The sequence below is a fragment of the Chiroxiphia lanceolata genome, chromosome 8 (genome assembly GCF_009829145.1).
Source record: "Chiroxiphia lanceolata isolate bChiLan1 chromosome 8, bChiLan1.pri, whole genome shotgun sequence".
Lineage (NCBI taxonomy): Eukaryota > Metazoa > Chordata > Aves > Passeriformes > Pipridae > Chiroxiphia > Chiroxiphia lanceolata.
In genome coordinates this window covers 34,426,077-34,435,401 of record NC_045644.1, presented here as the reverse complement: position 1 = coordinate 34,435,401, position 9,325 = coordinate 34,426,077, and the positions used below count along the sequence as shown (strand labels likewise).

The 9,325-nt window shown below is 48.0% G+C and overlaps 1 long non-coding RNA gene across 1 annotated transcript in view; it reads left to right on the top strand.

Annotated features, from left to right (window-relative positions):
- Positions 1 to 785: 785 nt before the first annotated feature.
- The window catches only part of LOC116790292, a 28,979-nt gene continuing 20,439 nt past the window's right edge, over positions 786 to 9,325 (top strand). Inside the window, exon 1 of the long non-coding RNA XR_004358303.1 lies at positions 786 to 1,004. This is a non-coding gene — a long non-coding RNA (uncharacterized LOC116790292). The remainder of the gene's footprint in view (positions 1,005 to 9,325) is intronic.

The window sequence follows — 9,325 nt, the reverse complement described above, 5'->3', positions numbered from 1 at the left end:
AGCTTTCCGGATTATCTAAAGAGATCTTTTCAGCAAGGTAGTTGAAATACTGGGTTTTCAGGGGAATTAAATGCCTGCCTGTGTGTGTTTTGGGCACCTAATTCCTCTAAGGCCTTTTAAAACTCTTGTGTTCATTCATATTCCCTGACTGTCACTGCTTAACCAGCCTGAGCCTTATACGTGCTCCATCAGATATTCCAACAATTCCTCTTGATGAGGGAGCAAAGCTGGGTGCCAACGCTCCCATTCTGCATGCACACAGCTCTGGCAAGGGACTAGCAAGTGCATCTGTTTGAACTTTACACCGCCTTCGTTTAATTTCAGTTATATATTTAGTTATCGGGATCAATCTTATCACACGGGGAAGCTCGGGGAGTGGGGGGCATGTGGAAGTTCAAGGCAGCCAAAATAAAACCCCTTTGCTATGATGCTTCACCTCGTTTCCTAATCTGCTGCCTTAAAAACGTGCATTTCTAACCCCCTTAATGCCCATCTTCTGTAAAACTCTATTCCCCTTCCCTGTCGTTATTGCAGGTTTTTGATTCATTCTTATCAGCTCTTTTTTTCATACAGCAAAGTAGAGCAGATATGGGATCAGAATACATTAAAAAAAATAATCCTAAACAATACAACCAACCAAACTAATTTAGTAAGCAACAGTTTGCACACATCAAGGTTTTTTATTCTCTTAATGCTTTGACGTATAATTGGCACGCAGGTAAATTTGAATAAATCATTAATGGAAGGATAAAAATGAGGAATTTCTCAGCAGAGTGGGAATTCTCTGGGCTGTGCTGGGCTTCCCTCCATGCTGGGGGGCAACCAGATGCTCAGACCTCATGGATGGGTCACTGAGGAAGGGCTGTGGGGGTCCCCAGCTGAGGGAAGCCAGTTCTGCAGAACACTCGGTTTGGATTGTGGTTTCCCTGGCACCCTCAGGGAGGGATCTGGGCTGTGAGCTCCTGAGCTATGTGGTGCTCCCTGGGACAGATCTCAGCAGTGGGGTGAGTGATATCATGGGCATAGCACGGGGCGGGACTGCTCAAACTCCTCTTTGATGGGGCAAGACTTTAACGGGGGTGAATTGGTAAGAATTTAAATTGCAGAACTTCTGCTTGCTCCTTCCAGCCCCTCACCACCTCTGTGAACCCATAGGATATGGCCCCAAGGTGGATTTATTGTTGTCAGAATTATACTTCTTCTGATCTCTTTTCAGATAAGGTCAAACCTTATAAAGTCAAGTATGAGGCAGTTGGGCTGTGTCTTGTTCTCCCCCCAAAAAGCCTCATGCATCTGTAGAATGACTTCAAAGTGCTGCATATCCCATTTTTTTCCTCAATTCCTGCCTTTGTTGATTTGGGTTCTAAAACAGCAAAAGGAATATTGAGATTCTCACACCTTCTCTTTATTTATTTAGCTTTACTTTGGCTCTGCTCAGTCAGGGTGCCTCAGCATTAAGATTTCACCAGCCAAGCCCTGCTGTGCCGTACACAGGAGCGTTTCCCCTGAGTGCAGGTGGAGAGCAAATATTCTGTGGTAACTCAAACCCAAAGGCAACGCTGTGCTCACCTCCCGCTGCTCTCCCATGTGTGAGCAGTCCAATTCTCATCTCCTCTTCCCACTGTCATTGTCCTAATGCATTCCTTCCAAGACTGTTTTGGGGGGAACATGTTAGATGAGGTGGAAAACCAGGCTGAATTCCTGGCAGCTGGAGCTGCCTTCCTTCATGCCTCTCTGGTGCATCTATCTGGCAGCATGAAGGAAAATGTCATTAATTTTCAGCCTAATCCCTCTTGAAGTGTTGAGCTCCTTCTCCTCATGGCCAGCAGCAGTCTAGGAGATACCAAGGCAGCTTAGGTGTTGGTCAGGGTTGTGGGCAGTGGTCACCCCGACTGGTGGGTGCCATTTGCCTGGGAGGTGCCAGTTCACTTTGGGACCCAACCTGTGAGGCTTTTGGCTGTTGTCTTTATCCCATTCCAAGGGCAAGGCTCTGTCTCCAGGTCTCCCTGTTCAGTAACAGTTACGGACTCTCGTCCGTGGCCTTGAGATGAAGCATTCCCTGTGTGCCAGTGCTGCCAGCCCTTCATCCCTCCGGGCTGTGTGGGGACAGAGCAGGCAGTGGGAAGCCCTGGGGCTGGCACTGGCTGCTGCTCCACAGGTGAGAGGGGAAAGATAGGAGGAGGATGGAGGGATTGCAGCTGGAGTTCACCCTTGGTACACTCAGGTGTTTATCAGCGACCCTTTCAAACCTCTACTGATGCCAGTGCTGTGCTGGCAGAGGGGCCGCTCTAGTCCCTCCTGCAGTCATCCCTGTGACCCACTGCCATGGCATGCTTCCAGGAAAGTCATCAGGTCCTAAAAATAACTTGGGGAATAGCTGATGGTGTGGCTTCTCTCCGCATGCTAGTGGAATTAGCCAGGAGGCTGACTCCAGCCGGGACTGCTGCTGCCTGCGGTCGGCTGCTCCCAGTCCTGCTGGTCTCCTCAGCAGGACTTGGAGGTCACGGTGCCTTGGCATTGCTCCACAGCTTCACTGCCACGCTTGCTGGGCTGTCAGAGGCGGTTTTTCATCTCTGCTGTGAAACCAGGCATCGACAGGGAAGTCGGCTCGTCCAGCACTGGTTGTGTTTAGTGCCTTTTGCAAGTGCGGTGTCGAGTCTTTGGCACAGCTTTGTTTGGGTCTCCTGATGAGCAGAGGTTATGGGTGTATCTTCACAACACAGAGGCTCAAGTCTTCCAGCTCTGTCTCACCCTCGAGTGGGAGTGAGGAACTGGTGTTAGGAATATCTTTAGTCTAAAGCACAGCCAGAGGGTGCCAACCCTTAACTTTCTCCTACAGGAGAAAATACAGACTTCTGTCTGGAGTGCCCAACAGGAAAGGGAAAACCAAAAGCTTGCTCTGTGTGCTGCAGTGGCCTTCTGTCCATCTTGTGACCAGAGAATTGGGCTTGCCAACTGCTTTGCTACATTTCTCCCTTTATTTGTTGCTTGTTATTATTCAGGACTTTGCTCTCTTCACTGGCTTTTCCTGATAGACGATGCAAAGCCAAGTGACACTGGGCTTCCAAGGAGGATGGGCAAGCTGATGTGGACCTTATCAATTTGGCTGGACTTCTTTGGTGAGGTGTGGAGGTCACAGCTGTGGATCATATCCACCTAATAGAAAGACTTGGGTGCTCAAGGCACCCTGTGGCAGGGGGAAAAGGTGGTCTGGGCATCCTTTAGTGTTAAGCAGCAGTTTTATTGTGGCCTCTGGCTGAAGGGAGCTGTGCTCCCTGACCTCATGTGCTGGTTTGTAAATAGCAAGACACTCTCCTTAGCACAGCATGTTCAGTGCTTTCATCAGTGGCCACAGTGTCTGTAACCTTGCTTGTAACAGCTCTACAATAATTGCACTCTGTCATCCATGCTAAACATATCCAGCCCTGGAAGCTAATCCTGGGGGTAGGCGTCTCCATCGCTGTTTGTGGAAAAGGGTTTTTTCCCGTCTCCCACTGGCACGAGGGGCTGCATGCTCAGGATTGCTCTGTTACCTAAGCCCTCACCATCATCTTGGATGTGTGAAGTCCTTTGGCTGGGAATTCTGAGTGCCATGGCAGTGCAAACCAGGTCCAAGGGCTGGTCAAACGCTGCAGCTGGGACGGAGATTTGAGTGTGTTCAAGCTCTGCTTTTCCGCTCTGGACTTACCTCTGCTTTTAATTTCACTGCTGTATTTACAACTCTTGCCCTCTAATTATAGGTGATATGTTTCTCATCTTTCCTTTCTGGGAAATGTGTCTGCATGTGTGATCAGAGCTGTGCCTCCTCCGTGCCCGCCTCCGTTAGGAAGCGGGATGTGATTCCTTTGCCTTTTCCCTCCTCCTGCAGCTGCAGCCGTCATGAAGTGAGGAGTTCACAGAGGGGACAGCAACCAGGATTCAAGGAGAGATTGGTGTCTACTGTCCTTTCTAACTGCAGTTGCCTCTTTTCTTATTTATAAGTGCAAGCAAACAGGTGCTAAAAGCTTTTTTCCTCCGTCCTTCTCCTTGCATGGCACAGACAGACTCTCTCCTGAGATGTCTCCTTGTGATGTGCTCTCTCTCCAAAGCTGCTTCTGCATTTCTTGGCACCTCTGCAAGTACTTGATTTATCTACTTATCTTCCCATGTCCCCTTCCTCATTACAACAGGAGTTTGGGGCTTGGAAGGAATGAGTGGAATCACCCTCAAGCTCTCTGCGGGTGATGTGGGGATTGGAGATTTCCCTACTCACTTTGGATATCCTCTTTTTCCCCATAGGGTGCTATCTGGCATCCGTGTCCAGAGTCACATTTTGTGGATTCATTTAAGCATAATCCTTCATAAAGTTACTACCTGTGAATCTCTCCTTCAGTGGTCTTAGTTTGCTCTCTCAATCCAGTCGTGGATCCTCCAGGCATCGATTTGCCCTCAGAAGGACACTGCTTTGGAAACAGTTTTGTGTATATCTTTCACATGGTGTGTGATTCCTTAAAATTTCTGCTCCAGAATAACCCAGAAAGCTTCATAAATTCCTTCAGCTGCTAATTCTGGCCATTCCTTGGAGCACTTTTAACCAGACAGCTTCTACATGTGCTCTCTAGAAATGTCTACTTTGTGGTAAAGCAAAACCTCATCACTGATGCTGTCACTGGAGAAAAATGTATTCATTATTACTACTATTATTATTATTTTTAGGAAAGATGCAATCTCACCTCATGCATAAAATTAGTTTAATGGAACAGCAGGAATGGGAGGGAATATTGGCTTTCCTTATGCTTCTTTGTGGAGTGAGTGAACAATTTCTTTGCTCCCTCTCAGGTCCTGGATGAATGATATATCATTGAAGCCGCATTTTTAGCTGAGGCGTGTCCATGAAGACAGCAGGGAAGGAAAAATTAGGTTTTAAAAACTCTTTAAAATGAAGGAAAAGAAATTTGTGAGCTTCTAAACACAGTCCTCAAGAAGCCAGTAGGGCTGAGAGTCGAGAATGACTTGGGGAGGGAGAGAGAGGGTGACAGTGGGGCAGCAAATGGGTTTGTGTCTTGTAAAGTAAAGGGGCTAATTCCACCTCAGGTGGAGGGGATGAGTGGCACCACACCAGTAGTGTTGGGACCCCAGACATTGTGTGTTCCATGGTCTTCCAATGCCTCTCTTGGGGTTATCCCTGCTGCTTTTAGCTGTCCCAATGAGTACAGGCATCAGGCACTGTGTAGGTAGTGCTGTCAAAGTGCACTTTGTGCTTGCCTGGCCCTCAGAAAACTTCTTCTTTCACTTCACTCTCTGGGAATTGGAAAGGAGAGCTGAGGATAAAAGTGATAATGTCATCTCAGGGCATCCAAACGGCGGTGATGTGCTGCCTGAGCTCTCGTGCCCTCCAGCAGTCCCACACGGCTTTGTCCTTTGGCTTATTTCCCCTTGGAACTCCAGGTTATCTTGGGGAAGTTTTTTCCACTGAAAAGTGAACTTTGATGAATATCTCCCTCTCTTGTGGAAGCAGTAGCTTTGTAAAAATTCCAAACCAGAAACTCTTCCTTCTTCAGCAGGCAGAGGATCGTCCCTCTTTGTTTGGAGGAACATCTTGATCAAAAAGCTGAGCTTGGTCATGACTATTGGACTCACTGCAGCTTCTTCTGGCCCTGGGATTTAGGTGGGACCAAGACAAGCTAAGCCCTTCCCTCAAGAAGATGAGAAAAGGAGGGGTGCCTTTCCTGGAGGGAAAGCTCCTCCTAGTGAGCTCCATTGTCTTTTCAAGCTTTGGTGAAATGGGTCCACTAGAATTAGTGGTTCTCTGGGTGAGAAAGACCAAAGGATGGGCTGGGAGAGGGAAAAAACTGTGAGAACAAGACAATTGCAGGCAAACTCAATTTCCATCAATAGCTGTGAGTCAAGCTTGGGGTTCTGCATGTTTTCCAATTCCTTCCTTCCGTTGCAGTTTGTATGAGGGGGTTGCACTTCCCCCCCCCCCCCTCCTCTTCTCTTCCCTCTTGGGCTGCAGGAGATAGACACTTTTTAAAATGCAAAGTGAGGGATTTTATCTCAGCTCATCAAATCCTCTCTGGTGGCACCAGGGCTCTGAGAAACCCTAAAAGCCTTTGAGGCTGTGTGCAGTCTCATCTCCTTCGGGTGCCAACCCCTGGCACTCCTCCTCCAATGACCCTGGCTTTGTTGTGATGGCTTTCCAACATCTCCTCACCCTCGGGCTCCTGCAGGTCCTTCAGCACTGCTTCTTACTCTACTACCAATCCTCCCTCCAAATTATCTTTGGGCCACCTCCTGTATTTCCTGTTCTTCAACTTATGTCTTCACCTTGGTGCTCCTCAAGTGTCTCCTTCCCATTCCCCACACCTCCCTCTCGTAACGGCTCAGGTCCCTCCCTGCTGGTGTTTGGCCTAAGCAGGCAGTTCCCCACTGCCCAGCCCTTTCCTAGAGGAAGCAGTCAGCATTTTCTTATGGTAGTAAACCCCATCCACCTCAGAATGGGCTTGGATGGATGTCACACTCTGGAATACTGTTGGCTTCACCGACCAGCATCTACCAGTGACAGGACCCAAGGAAGTGGCCTGAAGTTGTGCCAGAGGAGGTTTAGGTTGGATATTAGAACAAGGTTCTTCCCCCAGGGAGTGGTTGGGCACTGAACAGGCTCCCCAGGGCAATTGTCACAGCACCAAGGCTGGCAGAGCTCAAGGAGCGTTTGGATGATACTCTCAGGCACAGGGTGTGACTCTTGGGGATGGTCCTGTGCAGGGTTGAGGGTTGGACTTCATGATCCTTGTGGGTCCCTTCCAGCTCAGCGTGTTCTGTGATTCTGTGCTGTGATTATGTTGCAGTAGCAGGAGACAAAATCTCCCTGATGCCTGGGAGCAAGAGACAAAATCTCCCTGATACCTGGGAGTAAGTGAAGCACTGCCATGAGTGAGCTTCCTGTGCTCTGAGTGTGAAAGTAACTCTCCTGCTACACGAAAAGAGATATAAAATTTTTTTTTAACTTGTTTTTCTTCCTCCTCCCCTTGGTGTTTGCTGTGAGTGCATGCTGATGCTGAGGTGAAGGAAGCATTGATACAACTTGCTCTGACCGTGGTCAGCACGGCCATGTGCTGTGCTGGCAGCATTCAGGTTGTCTCTAGAGCTCCTCTAAGCCAAGATCACAGGCCAGATTGAACTGGAGAAAAGCCTTACAGCTTCGGGGGGGCCACTGCCAGAGCATACAGGGACTTGTTAGTGACGTGGGATCTTGAGAAGAGCAGGCTTCACTGGGAGATTTTATCTGGTTTTATAGCTGGCACACGTGGATTTTTCTGTGATAAAAGCTGTAAACACCACAGAAGTCAGAATTCTCCTTCCTGGCTTGTAATAATCAGCTTCTAGCTCTGAATCACCCCAAAGTAATAGGACTTGCTGCAAATATGGCAGAGGTCAAGCTCTGTTTGTGGGCGATAAGAGAGTTTAAGCCTTGAACCAATTCCTTTGGAGGTGAGCAGAGGAGCTGGGCAAGGAAGGGGTGCTGTTAGTACCCCCTCAGGGGGCAAATTCAGAATTAAGCAGCCCCTTAGCATGCATCAGAGAATCCACCTCTACCAACCTCTGATTTGTTGGAGACTGTTTTACTTGCTCTTGTGAAGAAGGTAGATGTTGCTTTATAACACCTTTCAATATTGGCTGCCCGTTGCAGTTTCACGTGGTATAGTCTTTTTTGTTGCCCCTCCTTTAAACTGGTTTTGAGCAGGAAAACAGTTCCCTTAATGGTTATTTTAAAAGTTTTTGTCCCAGTAGTGACAACGGTGGTGCTTGGGGGTTTTGCACTGATCCCAGAAGGCAAACAAGTAGTCCCAACTTAAATCGTGCACCAACTATAAACCTTACGCTTTTTAATTGGGAAATTGATTTTCAATCCAAGCCTCTTGAAAAATCTAATTATTTTCCTTAAAAAAACCCCAACAAAACTAGCAAGAGTCTTTCTCTCTGTCATGCTCCACCAGGCGAAAGAGAGGGAGGAGGAAATAATTCTTGGCTGCATCTCTGCAGGGCGCCCTGGTGATAACCTGGATAATACAATCTGATTTTGGCCTTGAGTCTGTTCCCTTGGATTATTGCATTTCTTCAAGGACCAAAAGCTGTGCTGGCGATTCAGACCTGGAGGAGAATATCTTTTTTAGTGGTAAGCTTTCAGGTTGGTTTTTTTTTCTCTCAGCCATCAAAGGGCAGAGAGGAGGCTTTTATCATGTTACCAGTGGCTGCTTCATAGAAAACAAGTTGTGGGCATGATGACCAGAGCCCAGCTCTCCTTCCTTCCTTCCTTCCCAAGGAGGACCCTGCTTGTTGGGTTAAAAGGGAGAGAAAAGTGAAGGGAAAAGAGATGAAAGAAAGGCCAGTGTGCACGTGTGCGTCAGCTGCACTGAAAGAAAAGGTGGATTTGGAGATGAGGGTGTGTGTAGGTATAAAATTTGAGCTATGCCATGCTTAGTGCTTTGGCTGAGTGATGGATACATCAGGATCCATGCTGGATATGAAGTCTCTTCCACATTTAAATATAAGCTGGGAGCTGCTTGTGAGGGTGTGACGTTTGCTTTGTCCAATCCTTTAGTTCGAGGGCTGAAATCCCAACTCTCATGTGCCAAAGTCCTTTCTGTTTTAATCTTTGCTATTAGGTTTTATAGCACTCACTGCAAGACTGTGTTCAGGGGCCTTCACTTGAGAGGTGAAGCACCCTGGCTTTTTCTCCATGCTTTGGCATAGCTGCTACTGGTGTTGCTCCGGGGAAGTGAAGGAGGTGGATTGCCTTGTCTCTGCAGCCACTTCAGGATGCAAGAGTCAACATCTCCCATCTCTTCTGTTGCAGAGGGGTTTCTTCCCCACCTTGGTCCAGGTGAGGTGTTTCTCCTGGAAGCCCAAGTGCTGAGGGATGCTGGAGCAGAGGGATGCTAGCTGGTCTGCTTCCAGAGGTATCCCTCCCTCCTTTCACTGCCTGACACACACCCACAGCCACCTCAGAGCAGGGATTGTTTACAGAAACACTGTCAAGCAAAAAAGTCCTTCCAATAGCTCTGAGGAGAGGGATGTTTTCAGCTACTCAGTCACCCTCAAACTGTGAAGGCGCGACATATCAGCTGCATAAAATTAATTTATTTAGTTAAGGGAGGTGTTAATTAAGAGATCTCATTTGTTGTGTCTCTGCAGACAGCTCTCCAGGGCCTTTTGAATTGTCAGCTCTGGTGACAGCAAAAGCTAATGGTGTCACGAGTTGAGAGTGGTGTGATTCATGCTGGGGATGAAGTGGGAGGTGGTGAAAGGGGTTGAGAAAGGAGTGAAGGAGACGTGGCAGAGGCTT